At 34.9% G+C, this 22,508-nt stretch overlaps 1 protein-coding gene across 1 annotated transcript in view; it reads left to right on the forward strand.

The window, feature by feature from the left end:
• Positions 1 to 10,824: 10,824 nt before the first annotated feature.
• The window catches only part of LOC102680943 (ras-related protein Rap-2a), a 32,506-nt gene continuing 20,822 nt past the window's right edge, over positions 10,825 to 22,508 (forward strand). The window contains exon 1 of the mRNA XM_006616289.2: positions 10,825 to 11,224. The gene's annotated coding sequence lies outside the window, so the exon portion shown is untranslated. The remainder of the gene's footprint in view (positions 11,225 to 22,508) is intronic.

The following is a 22,508-nucleotide window of genomic DNA, read 5'->3' on the forward strand; positions in this document are numbered from 1 at the left end:
ACCATTTGATGATGAAGCACATTCATAATTCGATGAAGTAAAGCGTGATATTAAGTGTTTGTTACTGAGGACGTGGCAGTTGAGTACAATGGAGTGCAGTTTATCGAGCGTGTTTAACGAACCGTTAACATCCAAACTTCATTACTTTTACCTTTGTCCGATCATCATGGGCCGGCAATTAGGTAAACAAAGCGAGATTGACACGCGGATACCCGACAATGGAAAATAGACTTTTGGTTGACATCCGTACGAAGGGAATATGCCATCATGATATTCAATTGGATTTGTGACACGAACAATCAGGATCAATTTTAAGTCCCGTTCAATTCTATTATCGGATGGATGCGCAGTTTGACAATTCTGATTGCGAGCTGCGAATCGGTACGCACGGCGCCTCCACTTTTGCATATTTAATTACTCGTTATCGGCCCCGTTATGCCATTCTGAAGCTCATTTACTTTAAAATTGTTTTTTTTTTTTTTTTAAAGGAGACGAAGAGACATTTTAAATCAAGATATATTAAATTATTTTTATATAAGTTTAAAGCTTTAAAAGTTTAAAAGTTTTTCTCTCATAGATTTCTTCAAAGGCCTTCTTCTTTCTTCTTAACCTTCTATTTTCCGCGCGAGCTTCCTACGAATATCCCTTTTTCTCTCAATACATTTTTCACGCGATTTTTAAAGGTAATCTTCTTGAAACAATCTCCAAATTCTTCTCTTCGCCTTCAAACAATTCCCAACAACTTTTATACGACGACAATTTTTTTAAATACAACGAGTTTCAAATAATCTTTCAAGGAAAAAGAAAAAAAAAAGAAAAAGGAAGCAAATCTCCTTCAAAATGTTTGTATCAAAAAGTTTCTTCGAAATAAAACGATGGCACAACTCGAAGAAAGCTATTAGAACGATATGCCAATTATATGGCAAGATAAACGAAGAAGAAGTTTCATCGATCTGCCGACAACCATTATAATCCTCTAATTGTATTTTCCACGGTTTGCACGAACAAATGGCATTACTATCTTAAGATCGTTACCGAGGAAAATCAGCTTGAAACTTCGCCGGACGTTCCTCGGATTCTCTCGCGGGGAAACTTTTCAACGAAGCTTTTGTGCACGGTGAGGGAGCCTAATAAGGGCAGCACGGCGAGGAACGAGGGTGTTTTCCGTAAGTTGCCGAGTCAATTGCATTCCCATCTCTGCTCAGACCGCATTTCCTTCGACTTCGCCAAGTTGCAACAGCTGACAATGAGATCAAATCGAGGCGACGCTTGTTTCCTTCCCCGTCCATTTCTCCTCCTTGCAAATTTTTCCTTTTTCTTTTTTTTTTTTTTTTTCAATTTTCCGTTCTCGTTTCTCGAACGGAAACGAGATCATTCCTGTCACGAGATCCTGAAAAAGTTTCGTTGATCAAAAACTGCTCGAGTTTGTCGACTCGATACAATGTCTGTCTGTCCAGAGAAGTTCGATAGATATTAACACGATATTACGTGGATAACGTAATGAGAAATATATATATATATTGATTGAAGCGAAATAATTGATTTAATTGACAAACGTTGACACGATCCAATAAAATCAAGTAGAGAAGAGAGATACAGTCAGGTATGACAATTAGGATCCACACGAAGGAAAGTAAATCGTAGATCGAGCGTGACAAGAATTGATTCTCGATCGTTTGACAAAGACGGAGAGAAAAAGAGAGAAAGGGAGTAAACGGATTCGATTGAGAAGAGGAGAACATTAAATCCTTCCACCCGGTTGCAACAGGTTTCAATATTCGCTGCAGCAGAGAACGTAGGCTGTGTAGGTCGCGTACAATTGTGCAGTTAGTTAAGCGAGTAATACAAACGAGTAATTATATTCTACAGTCGTGATAACAAAGCGGTCTGATTATCGAAATCCAAAAAACTGATTGACATTATGAATCGGATCGTTCTTGTAATAGAACGATAAAAGAGAACTTTTCCATCAATTTTCTACCTTGTTTCTCGTTCATCCGGAAATTACTTCTTGTACGAGACAGAGGCATCCTTTGTCGAACAGGTCTCGACATATTTTCCTTTCAAAGTTTCCATTGGAATCAGCAAAAAAGAAGATCGCATGGAAACGCGACGACAAAACACAAGCACGTCAAATATTTAAAGATTTGGAACAAGCACAAGGTTTCTTGAATGAATGTTAAATCAAGAATGGAGAGGAAAGATTGAAAATTGAACGAATGCACAGAGGAATCGAATTTTTACAGAATCCAATTTTTACTTTATGGATTGTAATAAGTCGTAGAAACGATTAAATTTGAAATTCAATTTTTTTAAAATTTAATTTTAAAAAATTTCGAACTTTGCTTGCTTTGGTTACAATGAAATAAATCTTTAAGTGTATTTCGAAATAATGCCTCTGTTCATCGGGGATGTTACGGAATATTATCGCAATAAAATCGTTAATACCTTCTCGACTATCAATGGGTAAATGGCACACAATCGATGATATTCAAACCTGCTTATATATTGCGTTCATTGGAGAACATAAACCATTGCAATTTCGATATATAAACCGTACTGCGATCGAGTAGGAAGTTCATAAAGTGGCGAATATTTGGTGCAATAAAATACCATCCTCATCGACAATTCGATAAAGGACGATAAATCTGAAAACGATTTCGAAAACTATCGAAATTGTCACCCTATCCATCATCACTATCAAAATCCATTGATCAAAATTTACGCGTTATAATTAAAAGAAATTAAAAATTTTCAAAAATCTCTTTTCCTTCTTTTTTTTTTTTGCAAGATTTAAAGATATTCCCTCGTCTGAAAAAAAAAAATAATATAAATATTTTCTCGTTTATCGCCAGAGAAAGAAAGACCACCGTTTAGATATTCACGCGTGTGAATGACGAATGATCGCGTGTAATTCCACTGGAAGAAAGTTACGAAACCCCTTACGCAATGCGTATCTGCGCTCGCGTCTCCGAGATGATTTAGTAATGTCTCTTAAATTTTATTCAGAGACATGCCCGCTAGAGTCACGTTTCCCTCGAGTTGGCAAGAAAATCCGGGGATCGTTACGCCATTACAAGGAGCCAGGGAAAGCCCCGACTTAAGGCTGATAAGCCCGGGTCAAAGTACTTGGCCGCCATTCCACGACGAGGCTGTGCATCAAGTCCGGATGAGTTTAAAAGACGACGATTGAAAACGTGTCCCCCGACTCGACTCGAAAATTCAATGAAACGTAATTCGCGATGGATTTGCGATACATTTTTTGATTATTGTCATTTGTGGTTTTACGTCCCTTTACGATCATTTTTCTTTTCTTTCTTTTTCTTTTAGGGAGGAGGGGAGGTAACTAACGATACAAATATATCGTGCAACTGCGCTTATTTCTGAATTTACGAGCGATCCTTCAGACAATCGTAAAAATTATGTCCTATATCGAATACAGTTCTCTTTTTTACGTTACGAAAAAGTGTGATTTTGTATCACAATGGCGGAGAAAAGCGAGGGAGTATTTCTTTTCTACGATAAAAATTTGATTTGAAAAAATTAGGACGAGCTTTAATTAAATTTGGAATTAATAGTTTTAAGTGATTAGAGAAGCTTCGAAATGCAACGAGTTAAATCGTTGGTAATTTAAATCACGTGATTTAACCGATACACCATTTTTCTTCCGTTAACGGAGAATTAATAGTTAAACGCGCGAAATAAGAAAACGATTTCTATTTTTATCGTTTTCCCGTCGTGAGTGTTAAATGATATTTTTCTATATCAACGGCTTGCAGGATCCTGAATTCACCTATAATAGCAGAAGCATTTCATAGCTTGTCGATAAATTTTTTTACGATCGATGATATACGCGTGGGAGCCAATTTAAAGACAAAGAAAACGGATAAAACAAAAGAAGAATACGCTCGTGCATCGTATGGTTGTATTCCCTTTAATCTCGAAGAGAAGAAGCTTAATACTTTGCACGGAAAAACTTTTCCGCGAATTTCAAGTATTTTTTGGTTCAATGGTAGTTCTGAATCGTGACACGTTTCGTTCGATTTTTTTTTTTTTTTTGTTGAATCGCCCACATGGCTGCAGCGCTTTCTTTATTCATACCTCGCGATTGAGCATGCAACGTGTCCCGATTGTTGGAAACACATTCAAGTGGCCCTTTCGTCGCTATTTTCATCCCGTTTGTTTTCCATGATATTTTTATCTCGATCTATCAAATGTGTATGGAAAATAGAGGATGAATTTAACGGAGAAAATTTTTATAAATCATGAATTTGAAAGTGTAAAAACGAAAGAATAAAATAAAATGTAACAGCAGTTAAACTTAATTGGTTGCATTCGTATACTTGCTTCCTCTGTTTTCCAATTGTGAAAACTAATTTACTTTAACTGTGAATTATCTCTTAAGTCAATGGTAAGACAATTGTAAGCGATATTTTTCCAGAAACAAATATATTTATCGCGTAATTTATCTTAAAACTCGATTAAACTCTATTAAAATTAGGAAAACTTTAAACCGCTATAACTCTGAAGATAATAACTTCCGGTCGACGAATGAACGATCATTAGAAGCGCAGAACCTTGCCCTTTAAAATGATCTGTGATTCATTTCGATACGACTTCTGGTTCGTGAGATATCGTCGTGCAAAGAGAAAGGTAATTTTTTTAATTTACTATCTCCGTTCTTGTTCCTTACTCGGACCTCTCGCTCGCACTTCGTCTCACTGACCTATCCCAAACTCCAGACAAGTAACAGACGCGATTCCTAGAAAAATATAGTAGTACACATTTCCAGGAAAAAAATGTAGGTCAGCGAGTCGTGCGTTCATTCATTCAACCTATATACCATCTCGAACACTTGAATCCTTATATCTCGACAACTGATCGAGATATCGGGATAAAACAAAAAGATACTTCAATGGCATGGTTTCGCAATTTTTCTTCTAATTTCTTTTCATGTTTTTTACGTGAAAACTCGAAGTTTCATTCGTGAACTACAACGATCCATTATTGATACAAAATATATATAATTTATAAAGTATGTTTTTAACATTCTCTAATATTATTAATTGAATATTTGAACTATATAAAAATCTACAATTTATTTGTAACGAATGATAAATATACAAGACTATGTCAAACAATCCAATAAAGATTAGATTTTTATACACAAATAGTTTTTTTAATGGTATACTCCATATATTTTCTAGATCTATGTCATAACTACTCGAATAAGAAATGGAACAGGAATGGATGAAAATATATTTCTTCAACTTCTCTTAATTTTTCACGATAAACATAATAAACATATCTTCTCTTTACTTAAGTAGGTGGACCAATTTCCGCAAAGAGAATCTCTATTTCTAGATAACGTTCCATCCAAAGGATGGGGACGTTGTAACAGGCAATAAGGCGAGACAATCGCATACGCATGGCTCGTTTCACAGGGAATTCAGTTTGGATAGATGAAATCAAAGCGCGTTCTTCCAAGTCCAACTTGGCGTTGAATTCATTTCACGTTCAACATTTCTTTTTTATCCTCTTCGAAAGCTTAAAAATTTCAAATTCAATTTATGAAATTACACCGCCTTGATCCACATCATTTAAGACGTTGGTGGAGATATCATAGCTTTCAATAATAGCAATTCAAAAAAAAAAAAAAATCATGTCACTCTAAGCGGTATCCCCGCACAAAGAATTAAAACAAACATCGACTTTTCACTCAATCGAATCTCGATTATTCGACTTGGACTGGTCGAATATTTAGCAAAATGGGGGGAGGAGAGAAGTTGCGGTTCGCGAACGGTTCAGACGCACGTTGATGCACGCAAACATTGACAAGGTTGGAAAGTTGGTCGCATACCATCGCCGCGCCGCTTTTCGAGGTTTGATTTCATCCGAAGATAAGAGGAAATTGGAAATTCCGTTCTGTCGCGTTTCGGTTTCATCGGCGTATCTGCCGGATGAAAGGCATACCAGCCAAACGTCGAGTTTCATTTCACATTGACGAATAAGCGACGACGCGTTCCTTTGTTATTATCGTGGGTCCGATAAAGCAAGTAAATTAATTCAATAACATTTTCACCCTTGATCAAGGGGCGGAAAATATATTTTGGAGAATATTAAACGCTCGAAAATTATATCGATTATTGGATTATATCGACGAAGATTAATAAATTCGTTTATGGACAGATTCGATGTCTTGTAATTTTCGAAAGCGGCGAATCGTGATTAAAACGATATTTCTTTCGTGGAGATGAAACCATGGTAATACCTTCGAACGTATATCATCACGGATTATCATAGAAATAGTTCAAGGTCCATTATCTTTCTCGATGAATAAAGAATCCATTAAAAATTGTCGCACGCAATATCGCAAAACAAACAGGAAAAAAGAAAGAAAAACATTTGATCAGAAATAAAACTCGATATTTTCCGATTTTTCAAAAAGAAAAAAAAAAGAAAAAAATAAAGCGACCATTCACGTCCACTTTTATGCTTTTTAAAACTTGCAGCCATTCACTTTTGTTTATACCACTCGAACATGTTCCATCTTTAATTCTACTTCTGTTTCAGCTTGCTAGATGAGAATCATAAGCTAGGGACCCAGGAGCAACTTTGAAAGTTCACGATTCATTAAAACGTCCCATAACTTATTACACGTTAACAGTTCCTAAATTACGACTTTCGTCTCAAAGCGTTTAATAATCCTAAAATGAAGCGCCTCAGCCTCGATCGTAAAATTAGCCGCTTATCACTTAACCCCCCATCGTCGATCTTGACGACTTTCCACCCGATCATGATGAAGTTACCGGCACGAAAGGGAAAACTCCTAGGCCTAGTACGGGATAAAATCCTCTCCTGCGCCTTTTTCGCGTGGATCTCGAGTCAAAGAGAATTGGATCGGAGCTCAAATTGATTCAATCAGGAGGACGATTTATATTTACCACGTAATATGCTTGTGTTTTGGATACAAAGCGCGAAACTTATTTTTTATCTTCTGCCAAAAATTAATCATCTTCGATCCAAAGGGAATTATTGGAAATTCAATTCAAGGAGAGGGGAGCGGAGGAAAGCGGAGGAAAGCGGAGGAAAGCGAAGGAAGACAACTCGAGTCCCGAATAGGGATGAATTATTCACGCTACCTATTGGGTTCATGGACCCAATAGACAGATTTCTAAGTTATTTTAAGAGTGATGCGATTCTTCGCGAAGCGAAAACGATATCGAGGAATTTCTCGATATTTCAGTTACAGTTCGAACTGAGAACGATCGAGAAGCGGGCGCGTTCGAAATTTTATTTCATCGCAATTCCAAACGATCGTTCTCTCGCTATTGCCAAGCTTTTTTTTTTGATTTGCGATAAGCTGCACCATCCTGTTTTTTTCAGGATGCGAATATTTTTTATGGATTTGAAAAAGATCATTTGGAGAGAGGACAGGTTTGAACGATATTTTCTAGGAAATAATTAGCGTGCCAGGCTACATCTCTTTTAAATTCGTGAAGATTATTGTGCACTCCTCTTTCCAAAACTTTGTCTTAAATCTAACGAGAAATATTTGTTGCAATGACAAAATCAATTACAAATGAAAATCAATCAAAATGAATTATTCTATTAATTTCCAGAAAAATAAACAATTGAAATAAGCAATTGGCAATAATAAAGACTCATAAATTTCGCAATTAAACCTTCTATCGCGATCAACCTCGACGAAGCCAATCATGCATACGATTTAATTGAAATTTCATTATAACTAATCATTTATCAGAGGATGTTTGAAATCTCGCGTTCAATCACGTGTTCGAAACGAGATTTCTCACCTTCTCGATTAATCAATTCGTTTAACAGAAAATTTTGTTAAAAATTTCTCGTGTCTCCCGGAGAAATTGATTATATCGCGATACATATCGGCAAACGAATCTCGTTTATTTATCGTCCATCAGTTTGAAACATTCATCAACGCGCATCTACCGATCCTATCGAACCGGAAGAACCCTCTTCTAAACCGTAAATCATCGCCTCGTGTCTTCGAGTGATACACGTACGCGATCGGTCGTGTCGAGGAGAGCACGCAAGAAAAGGAAATCCAGGTCTCTCTCTCTCTCTCTTTTTCTCTCTCAAAATGAATAGTTCGATGTTTGTCGACGAAATCCACCTTTCCACGAAGAAAACAAGTCGCCTCGATTTCGGTCGTTGCCTCTGTTCCAGAACGAGGAGAACTTTCCTTCCTCGTCATCGAAGATTCTCTTCTTTGACATTCCACATCCCTCCCTCTTGGCGTAGCTACAGGGTTTAAAATCTCAAAGGTCGATTTTATTGGGGAGGAAAAAATAAAAAAGAAGAAAGGAGAAGTAAGAAGGTAAAAGAGATACTAACGAGACTCAAAAGGAAAAAAGAGAAAGAGAAAGAAAGAAAGAGAGAAGAAGATAGAAATGGGGCGAAGATAATAAGATTTTGATTTGTATGTAATACTGAAATCATTAACAATAGATACAAACTTTTGAAGAAAAGAAGACAACTTTTTGCAGGAATATATATTTGCAAAAAGGAATGCACTCGTTTGATGAAAATTTTTCTCATTTGGTTAAAAATTTTAAATATCATCAGATTTAAAGAAAAAAAAAAAAGAAACGAAGAAAAGGATATTCTCTGTTAACAAGAGACGAAAAAAAAAAAACAACATAACAAAGAGACGAAACGAAAAAAATGAAAGAATATAAATGAAAAAATACGTTCTCTCTCTTTGTATCAATTTTTAAAATAAACACGGGGAAGAAGAGATACTGGCATAACTCTGGGTGTAAAAAAGTAGCAGGAAACGAGATGATCCGAGGTGATCCGTCCAACGGCAAACGTAAAATTGGAAAACTTTGGACGAGCTGGCAGAATTGAATGGCCGTGCGGCGTCGTTCGACTCCGTGCTTGCACCAACCTATCCTCTACCGTTGCATCCTATCTAATACCCCCCCACCTGGAAAGTAACTTGAATCTCATCAAAGTTGTGCGTGCAAACATTGACCTCTCTGTATCTCAGGTGCATCGATACCGTGGTAACTACCTCCCGCGTCTGACATACCCAAGGGATGCGAATACCCAGACAGCTCGAATAGCTTTAAGCTCGAATTTTTTCCCGTTGAGGAAGAATTTATCGAAATAGAAACTTTAAAAATAAAATTAATCTCGAGTTGGAGTTTATGAATGAGTTGCGGTCGGAGACACGGTTCACGTTCCACCCACGAACAGATTGAAGTTTGATTAGTTTGTCTAGCGTATAAATACAGTAGTGACTGAATCAACAAAATTCAAAATGTGAAACTGAATTCTACCTCAAACCAAAGTTTCTCGATGGCTTCCAATACTGATTATATTTCGAAAAATTCGATGTACCGATTACAGTATGTAAATATAAGAGAGAGAAAAAGAGAATATTTGGATATATTACCTTAAAAAACTGTGGTTGAATTGTTGACAAAATATTTCGAGAAAAGCAAAGAAGACGATATACTTCTTCCTTATCGGTCTTTTTCGATAAATGACACGTTTATTTGCATGAAAATGTTGGTAATATTTTCTTTGGTTCCTTCTACGAAGTAGATGTGTAACTCTCATCTAAATTCTAAGTAAACAACCGCTATATATCCCCGATACTTCTTCAAGATTCTTTTGGATACGTAATTTTGCGGATCGAAATGTGTATTTTTTATAGAGGAAATCTGTTCCGGCGATAAAAGAGATTTGGTTGAAAAAAAAAAGAAAGAAAGAAGCGGATGATGTTATAAGGTATATTACCAAAACGAATAAAAGGGTGGAATGGAGGTGGAATGGAGGTGGAAAAAAGCGAGACATCTTTATCTTTTCACGATATTAATGCCAACACGACATTATATACAATCTCTAGTTAAAGCAGCGTTGCGTGAGTGGAGAAGGATTAAAAACTCCAATAATAATAATTCACATAATGGATCTTAAATAAACGTTAATGAAATAACCAAGAAGTCCATAAACATAGTTCATTAAACGTATAACAGAAATTCTCCACGAGCAAAGTCAAAATAAAATTTAATTATCCTCCCACTCTCTCTTCTATCTCCCCCCTCCCCCTCCTCAAAAAAACAAAAGACTTCGCAATCACATTTCCCCTTCCAATCTCCTTCCAATATATTCAATTTCTCCATCGAACGAACACAAGTTTCAATAATATTTGATCTTTAATTTTTTCACGATTAAGATCAAAATCGAACGAAATTCACTCAAATCACTCGATAATCGAATATTTCTCCTTCCCAATCGCAGCAGAACCATCGAAAGGATAGATTTTCCGCGGTCTGCGGTGATTTTCATTCTTGATTTCCACGAGGAAAATCGTGGAACGAATCTAATTACCCAACGACTCGATAATCAATCACATTTCCAATTTATTGCCTCTTCGTCAAAGTGCAGATACGCTCGTCAAAGTAACCACCTGCCAGTTACACAGCGGCATGTACAAAATCCTAAATATCCCCCACACCTTCTCGGCAAACACTCGTAATTACCGTTCACACGCGATACAAAGCGCCTCAGTCGATGGTCCACAGGTTATATTCGGGTTGATTATATATCCTCGCATAAGATGGGAGCAGAAGCGTTGACCCCTACTACTAGCTCAGGTGCAGCATCAGGTGCTGTTGTGGTAGGGGTAGTCAGGTGCGCGCACAGGAGAGAGGGAGACGGAGACAAGCTTACGGAGAAGAGAGCGGAGGGCGGAAGGAGAGAGAGAGAGAGAGCAGCTAGCGCGGCTGCAGTCTAAAATACGCTGGGCCATTAGGTGGGGGTGTGCAGGTGGAAGAGAAGGTCGGAAGGTTACGAGAGCGCAGACGCCGACTAAAAGCATCGAGGATAGTACCCGGCACCGTAGCGGAGTACCGGACAGAGCTAGCTCGTCCGTAACGGTGTGTTCGTCTTGGCAACGGATCCGGTCTTTATCCAGAGCGCACGAGCCACGTTCACCTGCTTCGCCCCCCAAAACGGAATCGAAATCGAACGCGCAATCCTCGGCAAACGCAACAACAGTCGTTGTTACTGGTCGCGAGCGATCAACGTCAACCGGCCGAGTCGAACCACTTTTGGAGTTTGCGAGTTACCGGCTGATCAACGAGGCACCGCTTTCCCGCGCTCCCGCAACCCGATTCGATTCTCACCTGTTAACCGAGCCGTCGCGCTCCTCTTCTCTCTTCGAAGTGTTCAGGTAAGTTTCATCGTTCCACGATGTGGAAAACTTTTGGAAAACTTTTCGGGCATGATTTCTTTCGGCTATGATTGTGTTAAGCTAGGTTAACGACGACGCGCGAATTGCAATGAAATTCGAAGATTTTTGAAAGTGATACGAGAACTTGTTATATCATATTTCATTATTTTTATCTCGTATTTTCTTTTTTTTTCGATTAATTCGTAAATTTTAAACGCGATATTCTTTTTTAAGGTTTATCGATTAAGTTTATCGATCGTGTACAATGGTTCGCGTTAGTTTTGAAAAAGATATATAACGGGGAAAAGTCGGCGAATGTTCACAAGTCTCGTCACGATGTCAGAGACAATAGTCTACGGGTCCTTTTTAGTATTCCCTCCTAGTTCTTTAATTCATCACTCCGCTCGAAAGTGGTACGAAAATACATACACCCGCATAGGGAGTCAGTGAAAACACAATGTCTAGTGGCCGGCTGTTGAAAACTTCTCAAACTCCGGGCAATTACAATTGAACAACAATATTCCTTTGTGGAATATTAACCGGTAACCATTGTCTACGCCCAGGAAACTTGAATGAATCTTAAGGAAACGACTCCCATTTGAATCGCTCCACGCAGAAATACAGAAGCATAACAGTTTCTAGTAAAATAATTAATTTCCATAATACCGTGCCTAGTTATTCGATTACTTTCGCGCGAGGAGCGTTAGTTTTATACTTTGAGGTATGCCTGATGTGGATTATTAATGGTATTGCACCCGAGATGTTTTCTCGTTGCGTGTTACTCGCCGCAACCCCCGAGCGTAACTTTTCTTAATCTTCCCACGCAGACTTTCAGACGAGCACAAATTGTATTCGAGTGTGAAATTGGCTATGCATCTGAATTTCAATTACGTTTTAACGAACGATTTCTGTATTCTATCTGTCTGAGATAGAATGAGAAAGGTTAAGATGCGGTACTTCCATTGTTCCATGGTTCAAACAATTTTCGAAACAATTTCTTCTTCGTCCCCTTTCGCAGGGGACTCGTTTCGACTTCCTTCTACTTATTTCCCTGGTCGGAAAAAGAGCGTAATTGAACGACGAAGGAGAGACAGGAGACTTTTATGTAACGAGGAACGAAATTAATGTACGGCGAGACAGTCGGTAAACACCTTTCCGCTCCGCCTTAAAGTGTGTTTACAAGTATCCCAGTGGGGTAGGACGAGATATGCTAATGCGACATTATATGCTCTGTGTTATTTTAAGAATGATTCAAATTCCGTTTATCGTCCACAAGGCGATGCGAATTTTCATCTTTAATTAAACCCGTTGCACGATACCCTCCGAATAAAGGAGCAGTTGGTGTCGTTGTTGTTTAATAGCCACAATTTTCCACGTTATTACGGTATCTGGTTTTCTGGAAATTTCTTGAGGAGAATAATAACAAATCTTTAATTTTATGGTAAATAAAAGGGAAAATTAACAATCAATAAATTTCAATATTGAAATATAAATCAATAATCAATTGAATTTGATAAAATTTTGAATTCTTGAATCAAACAATGTTTATATAATTAATTAAGTGTTAAAAGTGTATTTTTTTTCAATCTTCTGAAATCTTATTTTCTCTTTCTTCGAGGATAAAAGGATATTATATACGTGCCAGTTTTTCGATACATTTCCTCGTTTATGTTTCCTCATTTCTCTCCAGCATTATCTAAACTATTCACTTTATCAGACTATTCCGTCAGGTGTCGTAAATGATGCGGTAGATTGCGCCATTTACGAAAATCCTTTCGTACTATGTACTATGTACTTCGGTATTGTCCTTGATATAGTCTTCGCAAATGGATTGGCTCGCACGCATGCTACTTTCTGCGTATCTCAGCTATCGTCGATTCGATTTCGTACAGGGGATTCATCCCTTCTTTCTTCTCGAACCAAGATATAGGAACAAGGGGATAGGGGTTTATACAACAAGCTCGATATCGAAATCCTGGCAGAAAAGATTTACACTTTCTACGTTATTTTTTCGAAAATAATTTCCTGTTTCAATTTTAATTCATCCATATTTTCATATTTGGATAATTGTAGAAAAAATTAGATATCTTTATGGGTTCATGGTTTTGTAAATTTTGTCACGAAATAATTACATTTTAGTTGATGATTCACGAGAAGTGCGCCTTATGTTGCAAAAAAAAAAACTTTCGAAATAACAAGACGTATCATGGAAACAAGTTCAATCGACTAATCTTCTGCAACTGCTCCATCTTACGATTAACTCACTATTTCTTATCGAATCTCCAAAGATGTTTTATCAACTTTTTCTCGAATATTCGAAGAGAAAGTATTTTAATTAAGAATTATATTCCAAAGAATTATATTTATTAATTTCAACCTGTTGTTTCCAAACGAAGAATTCCTCTGGGTACAAAATTGCAAGGCGAAGGAATATAAAGATCTGTTGTCTTTCTTTGTTGGAGTGCAAACGATCGTTTTAAGAGCATCATCAATGTAAATTTACGGGATAATCTTGAATTCGCGTGTGCGAAAAGGGAATTATTTGCAAAAGATATCTCCAACCGTTACGAACGAGAATGATTTTAAAATTAATAATTCAATTCAAAAGATTTATTCACGGACGATCGAACACTTTGATCGAAAACTTTAAAATTATTCTATTTTCTATTATGCTTTTCTAAATTTAAATAATGCATAGCATCATCCTTTTCTAAATTTAAATAATGATCGATTTGTGTGAAGAAATTTTGAAATTTCATCAAACTGTCCAATTCAACAAAAGCAACTATATACATATAAAAAAAAAAATAGTGGAAAATTTTCACTATCATCGTTCTATCGTTACTATCGCCGGAAACAAGTTTCTCGAGGACGACGTATAAAACAAGACACGAGATAACACGTTTCACGGGTTTCTTATTCTAATTATATTTATTCCACCACACTTCGAAGCTTTCTAACAACGTCGGCAATTAAAACTTATTTCGAAATTAAGCAATAAAAAAGAAAAAAAATCTTCCATTACCTCTGTATCCTATTCACGTTTCGTCTCGAAACCACAACATACGTCATTGTTGTTCATTTTTCCCTCGCCACAAATTAATTGATCCTCGATTTAACTCGTTCGCCCACGCCACGTATATTCCCACTCGTCAACTTTTCCTCTGGAAAACGCGGCTTGTTTCCACTCGGTTCCGCAATTGTGTATTTTCCCACAATGTAACGACGGACTGGACTGAATAACTGTAGGCCCAGCTGGGGGCGAGATGATCTCGCGTCATTTGAATTTGCGAGAGAACGCGTTGAACATGTTTTCATCGTGATTACGATTTATCATTGTTGTATCAATGGTCATCTTCATCTTTCCACTGCATAATTCGAAGGGTATAGAGTTGATAATGAATTGAACAATTTAATTTTCAGACGTACACTGTTTTAGATAAATATATTTATTTGATGGTATTATAAGTAAACATTTTTAGAAACTTAGTTTCGAAAGAAAAGTAATAATTGTAATATCTGAGAATATTTCTTTTGAATATTTCTTAATTGGTTCTTAAAGATGTTAAAAATTGGTCTGAAAGAAATTTTTCTTAATCCTTTTTATAATATTTTCAATTGTTAAAACTTGTTACTTTATGTGACAAATTTTATAAAATTTCGCAAGTAAATAGAATAATTGGTTGTCGCCGGCTTGAAATAACACAATAGATAAAATTTCCTTTATCATTTGCCTCGTTTCATTTAAAAAACCAACGATAATAATTTTAATAATTCGTTCATAAAGAGCTTAATAATAAATCGATTCCTTACAACTACAAACCAGAATTTGTCGGATTGAATCTTCGGTTACAATGCAACATTAATGCAACAACAATGCGAGATTTAACATTTCTATTCTCGATATTCAATTGTATCTATTGTAAACATACGAACAATCGTAATACGTAATCTTTTAGGATAAGCGTATTAATTGAATCCAATGACAAATTCACGGCTCTCCGTGGGACATCTGTTGCATTCGAGGCAATACACGATGCTCTATAACGATCACGGTAAATTGTAACGAGGTTTAGGTCGGGATCCGTTAATGTCATTCTATTACATATCTCATTCCAGCCAATATTACACGATGATCGTTTCGGCAAATTGCATTTCCAACAAGCCGAGGTGACAAACGATAAATGTTACATACCGTTGGTCAATTCGTATCGGACGTGCAGAATTAATGAGGGGAGGGATCCACGTAAATGTATCTCTGATTTTAATCGAAATATTTTAATATATTTATGTATAAATAAAAAATAAAAAATTTTAAATATTAACTTTCAAGGTTCGAGTTTCGACAATTTAAATTGAAAATTAATATTTTTATCACTTTTTGCTATCACTTATTCAAAACATATCTGTATATATATATATATTTATATGAAATGAAAAATAAACAAACAATAGATAGAACGTTTTGATTTTATGGTAAAATACAAACGTTCCAATTGATCCATATCTTTGCATGCCATATCATCATTAAGATCGCTATCTTTATTAATACACCGGTGAGAAACCTTTATTTAGCAAGGCTGCCATATCTTCTCAAAGGACAAATTCGTATCATCCTACGTCCATTTTTCTACCAGGGAGTCTGATCAATTATTCATTTCTCATTTTTTTAAAATAACACCGCAGGGAAAGAAGGATTTAAAATAAGATCTCAGGTGAATCACCTGCAATTTCTAAGAAAAAAAAAAAAGAAAAAAAGAAACTTCATTCTTTATTAATCCTTTTTCGAAATCTGTCATGAAATCTGATCTGTGCTTTCGCTTCGTATCGCGAGATACACGAGGGAATTTTAACAATCACAATGCCAATTCGAATAGATAGATTTAGAACGGTATTAATTGACTCGATTGTCAGTCTGGAATAACAAAGTCGATGAAACACGGCTCGTTGGAGACGCCGTCGTCGAGAAACAATCGTGAGAGCGACTCGTCGGTTGAACGACGCCTTTCCAGCCATAAACCCGCAGGATGTACGTGCATGTCCAATTAACGTTGCACGCTAGACGCAACGAAACGAGGGACGAGGGGGGCCACTATCGATAATAATGTTTGACTTCGTGCACTCTGCGTCCGGACACTCCTATCGATTGCCGGGGCAACACGACCACGAAAAGATAGGACTTGGTCGGCGATAGTGGGGTTGGGTCGATTTGCCTTTGATCTTCCGCCCTTGAGAAATGAATTTTAATATTTTTTGGGACGGACAGAATTCTTCTGAATTTTATTCATCTTCTGCTTTTATATTAGCGGCACAAAGAATCAACGATTGTTGAATTTTTATAAGTGGTAAATAATAATAATAAAAAAAGAAATTAAATAGAAAGAAAAAGGGAAGAAGATTTTATCGCTTTCTGTAACAAGTAATGATCATCAATTTTATATTTGTTCGTGTTTCTCAAAAAATTAAAAAAAGTGAGTTGTAATTTTTTTATTTGACGAAAAATTTAACTGGAATTAATATTATAAATGATTTTCGTGCAAAGGATATCCTGAATATTCGATCTATATGTTAACAAGTATTGTATTAAACATACAATTAAGTTTCGAGAATGAAATTTTGATCAAATGAAACAGAAGAGTGGGATTAAGGCGCAAGATTATTTTTAACAGTTAATACTCGTGGAAGCGAAGGGGATGAATGTAACGTCAAATCAGTTAAAAAACAAACGGGATTATATCGCTCGAAATTAAATTCTTTCTCGGCTATATAATAATAAATGAAACTTTACTTTACTAGATAGAGAATTTATTCTGGAAAGCGCTCGAGGAAATTTACTTAGGATCAGTTTATCAATCAATTCCTATCAATTTTACGAAAGAAAACGTAGAATTCCGCCATTCGAACGTATCAACGAATTTCGACCAAGGAAATCAAATTTTCTCCGTGCAAATCAAATTTTTATCTAGCGAATACTCTTGGAAATTTAGTTAGGATCGAAGTACTGAATATATATATAAAATATCGCAAAAAAAGATTTCATAAAGAATATTGTTCACGTTATAGAAATTATATTATTGAAACGATTACTATATTTAATTTTATCCACGATTAATTGAAATTTCGTTAGCAAAATTTTATCTAGGCGCAGTCAATACATACAATCTTCTTATATAAAGAAATTCAAATAACTGAAAAAATGTTTGTTTTAATAAAAATTCATAAGTAAAACTATAATAAATTATGTATGGAGCAATTTCTTTTTCCAAAAGAAAATTTTCTTTTCTCTCTTTTTTTCTTTTTGTTTTACGCAGTAATAGAGCATTAAAATATAAACATGTAATAATATAAAAGTTTTATTCTATCCGAAGTTTTATTCTATACGATTACAAAATTATTTATTTTTAAAAAAATGAAAAAAAAAACAATCAATCTTTCAAAATAATATCCCACTAATAAAAAAAAAATTTATAAAATCTGCACTAAACTTTCATTAAAAATAAAATTATCACAGATTTTCGTAACATAATTTGTTCATTAAACTTATATAAAATATATAGAAATTTTTACGAACGACTGTACAACAGGATACAAATTTTGATCATTAATATTTTCACGATGTGACAATCGCTCATTTTTTTTTTTTTTTTCTATACGAGAGAAATAAAGTTAAAATTTCCTAACAGGAGGTGAAATGAATTGAAATATAAATTTCCAGTGAAAATTGTATTTAACGATAATTTTCTCGTCGTACGATCGGAAATTGAAACTGCGTGGGAATAGACGATACCACGGGAAAAATTCATCCCGTGCACCTTTCATTTTTCGTGTTCTTGGCTCCCATCCCTTGAAAAGATCGATCTGTCCCGAGCCAACCTTCTTCGAATTCCTTCACCTCTTCCCACAGTTTCGAACAAGTGATATACGTGGCTCGAATAGAAAATTTCTGTTCCAAGATTGCGGACGCATATACATACAAAACGTTCGCGACTTCGATCCTGAGTGAGACGGATCTATCCGCGATCGATTCAAATTCGCGTTATCCACCTTCCATTTCTCCTTAACCAGCCTCGATTTCTTCCACGACTTGCCTCGCTTCGATCCGCTAAAGCACTCGCTCAGACTCAACTCGTTCAGACTAACTTTGTAACGATGTAAATGTAATGGGTCTCTCGTAAAAAAGTTTTGTATCAGTTACCGGGACTTTGTAATATCTCTTTTGCATATTTCTACTTTTTTCGATGTATTTTTCGATGTATAATTCGAAGTATAAATCTTTATAATTCTTTCACCGATGCAAAAGTTTCTTTTTTTAAAAAAAGTCATTGTTCGTATAAATATATTGAAATATATATTGAATAACGTAACAAATATATGTATAATTTTTGTCAATCGAGAAAAATATTTTAGAATAACCAAACATAACGTGTTATTATATCATATCAGGGATGATTTGTCGTTGTTTATATAGATATAGAAGTACGTTTAATGAAAGTAAAGTAAGATATATATTTGTGAGAAAATTGAAAATACTATACGCGTCGTGTACGTTTACTGACAAAAGAAACGAGCTAATCAAATTCATTTATATTTTATTATTCTCCGAGAGATGAATAGGAGCTAAAAATAACAATAATAAGAAACATCATAGAAATCAAAAATAGAGAGATAACACTCGATACAATAATTTTTTCTTGAAAATGCTTGCCAATATGAATGAATGAAAATAAAATTTGCGAATTTCAATTTATCTTTTGAGAAAATAATCGAAAGTATATCCAATATAGATATTCTGTATTATCCAAAGGAAGTGATTTGAAAAAAAAAAAAATAGAGAATATTGGAAAAACAACTGGAATGAAAACTCCCTCTCGTCTGATGGCGATTTCTTGCGACACGATAATAATTACTACGTAATCTCATGGTCATCTTTTCTAGACCCTTCATTTCTTCTTTAATTATAGCAGCAGCAGACACGAGATTAATCTCATACCGTGCACGTCTATTGTTAAGATAAGCTTCGTGATCCACTTTTCATACTTTATAATAATAACAACTTATAAATGAAAACTATCATTGGTAAAAATAATTTTCTTCAATCGAAAACTCGAACTTGTTCACGCCGGAAGTATGGCGTTAACTATAAATCGATTATACTTTTCCTTGCAATTTACGATACGAGATAAAATTGCAACGTAATTTTCCAAGTTTTTTTTCTATACATGCGATCTATGTTTTCAGACTATTTTTAATTCTTGTATCCCTTCAATCAAAATCGTTAAATACAAATTTTCCTAAAGCAAAAATCTTTTTATCAAATAAATTTTCAAAATTATCTTCAACTTGTTTCGCGATTAATTCTATAATAATTATTTTCTTAAATGAAATGAAAAAATTGCTCGCTTTAAAACTTTTTTAAATTCATCTTACACAAAAAGACACATGAAGAAAAGAAATAAAGGATAATTATGAAAATCTATTTAAAAATGAAATTCTATCGTCTTTGATAAAATTTCGACGACAATTAAAATATATAATCGTGAGATGATCGTGTTAATTTTAATCTGAATAATCGCTACTTGAATTACCATATAGATAATCCTATTCTCGAACAAAGTGTGTACGAGGAAAAAAAAATCCACGACGATGCAACCGTTTAATCGCAGTTAACCGGATTTAACTGCGAGTGAACATACACGTGATTAACTTAGAATGTGGTAATTATTCGTGCATGAAGCTTTGTCAAAAAAGAAAAAAGAGAAAAAAAAAAAAAAGACAAAATCATTCGCCACAATGGAACAACAGATTTTATTTCCACGGGAAGGAATACGGCGTAAAATATCCGTCCGTTTTCAATGACATTTCATAACGCGCGAGATGGTAGAACGACGATATTCGTAGCCGGAAATTCGCCCAATGAGAAATCGTTTCGAAATCAACTCGACAGGGAACGATTTGTCGTGCTGCAGCTGTTGAAAGTTTGTCGGTGAAAAATGACGTCGCGCTTCCTCGCCCCCCTTCTCCATTTTCTTCCCCGTTTAATCTTTCTCGATAATAAGTAACAACAATAAGAAAAAAAATGAAAACATTTAAAAAAAATTGGACTCTTAACATTCGTTATCACTTGTTGAAGTTAACGTATCGATTTAACGATGCTGTGAACATCGATAATAATAGTATACAATAAATTATCTATATACTCGTAACTGTGAAAGAAATATTGATGTCATTTCTTCGACACGACGTTTGTTGTCGATTTACAATTAATATGCCCTGTGTGCTCATCCATCTATATCTAGTATCCATTCATCAATAAGAATCGACAAATCACTATTCGAAGAAAGAAATATCGATATTGCTGTTCAATACGTCCATCGAAACATTGTCGATATAGCATCAACGACAGTAATTTAGTATAATTACACGTTATATCTTTGCAACATCAAATATTCACGATTAATGTTAACAATAAAGCGTGTAAGTATATTGATAATTTATTTACTATAACTATAAGTTATTAGGTATCTCTTATATTTTCTTGATAATATTCATTAAATATAAGTATTCAGGACATTACTATTCTATAAATTTGTTAAATGTTATAAAATTAAAATTTAAAAAAGAAAATACAAGATTTTTTAGGTCATTTTAGTAATTTAAGGCTACTTGGTGTGAATAGTGTCCAAAAAAGAGTATTTTTTCCACGTTTTGCCAGCATTGCAGTTACCTTCTTCAGAGGTCGAAAGGGTTTAGGGTCAAACAATTTCAATGTGTTTTTTGGCTCATGAAAATGTCTGGCTGCAATGCCAGAGAAACGTCAGGAAAATTCTCTCTTTGGACACAATTTACACTGGGAAACTTCAAATTGTAACGAAGCTTAAAATTAACTACAAACCAAGATAATTTTGCACTCTGGACACGCTTCATGTATGATCTTTTTTTTTTTTTTTTTAGACTTAAATATTTTCTAATGTTGGTTTTGACGTCACTAAAGATATTTCGTGATTCTATTTTAAACATAACATTGATTTTTTACAATTTTTAATAAAAGATTCGCACATATTATATTTTACCGATTTTGTAATCTCTTATTTCGGTGTCGCAAAATTTTCTCATGATCAATGTTCCATGGTTCAAAAGTTTAAAGAACTATCGATTTAGATCCAATTCCAAACATGTGAAGTAGATTTTTTACTGAGATAATGAAAATGCGTGAAAAACGAAAACGTCGGTCGATCATCGATTAATTAACCCCAAAAAACTCGTAAACTTTTCAATCTCTTGTATCTTTTCAATCGTTGAAATACGATCGAACAAAAAGAGGGGAAAGTTTCACGAAGTTAGTCCAAGTCGAGTTTATATCCCGGTGAAGAAGCTCTTACGTCGATTGTACGAAATAGAAACTTTTCTCGTTCGAATATACGTTGCAGATTTTTGAATTTATGACATAGGAATTCACATTCATTCTTTTTCTTCCTTAATGCCGCGAATTATTCGATCAATGAAACGTTAGATGAACGATAGTTTCCATGAGGTCGTAGCAATGCTTTTGATGCACATTTCATGTACTTTGAGATTCGTACTTGTAACTTTTCAATTACTCTCTCTCTCTCTCTCTTTCTCTCTCTCATTCAAGTTTGGACTAGTAGGTAGAAACATAGTAGAGGGAATTTTCATCGCTACCTTGGGATCAATCATGCTACCTCTATGGATTTCTTTTGGAAGGTTGCTAAGCTCTTCGTGGTAAAGAAAATTCTTGAAAGAAAGATACCACGAAAGAAAAGTTTCTTTGAATTTTTATGAAGAGACTTCCCATGAAGTTTCCATAGTTTTTAGAATTTTAAAATTGTAAAGTTGTTTCGACCAGTACAAAAGATCGAAATATTTTTTTCTCTTTTTTTTTCCGTAACGTCAACACGATTGTTTTAAAATTTCAAAGTTAAATAAACAATATAGTTAGAAATCTTTATTATTAATGTACCGTATTTTAATAAACCGTATGTCATTTCCAACGTATGACATTTTAATTTTTTTCACATGATATTATCTCACGTGGGAAGTAATGAAATTAACATTAAAAATTACACAATTATCAGACATTATATACAAAATCTATCTTCTCGTTCTATATATATCAAAGAAATCTTCCAATCGAAATGTACTCAAGCATGACATTATTTGCAACATGCTTCGTTTGTAAAAAGAAACAAATTTTGTATCAAATAATTCCAGTTTAAATATTCAACTTATTCTTCAAACATCGCAATATATATATATATATATATAT

The sequence above is a fragment of the Apis dorsata genome, unplaced genomic scaffold, assembly GCF_000469605.1.
Source record: "Apis dorsata unplaced genomic scaffold, Apis dorsata 1.3 scaffold_256, whole genome shotgun sequence".
Taxonomy (NCBI): domain Eukaryota; kingdom Metazoa; phylum Arthropoda; class Insecta; order Hymenoptera; family Apidae; genus Apis; species Apis dorsata.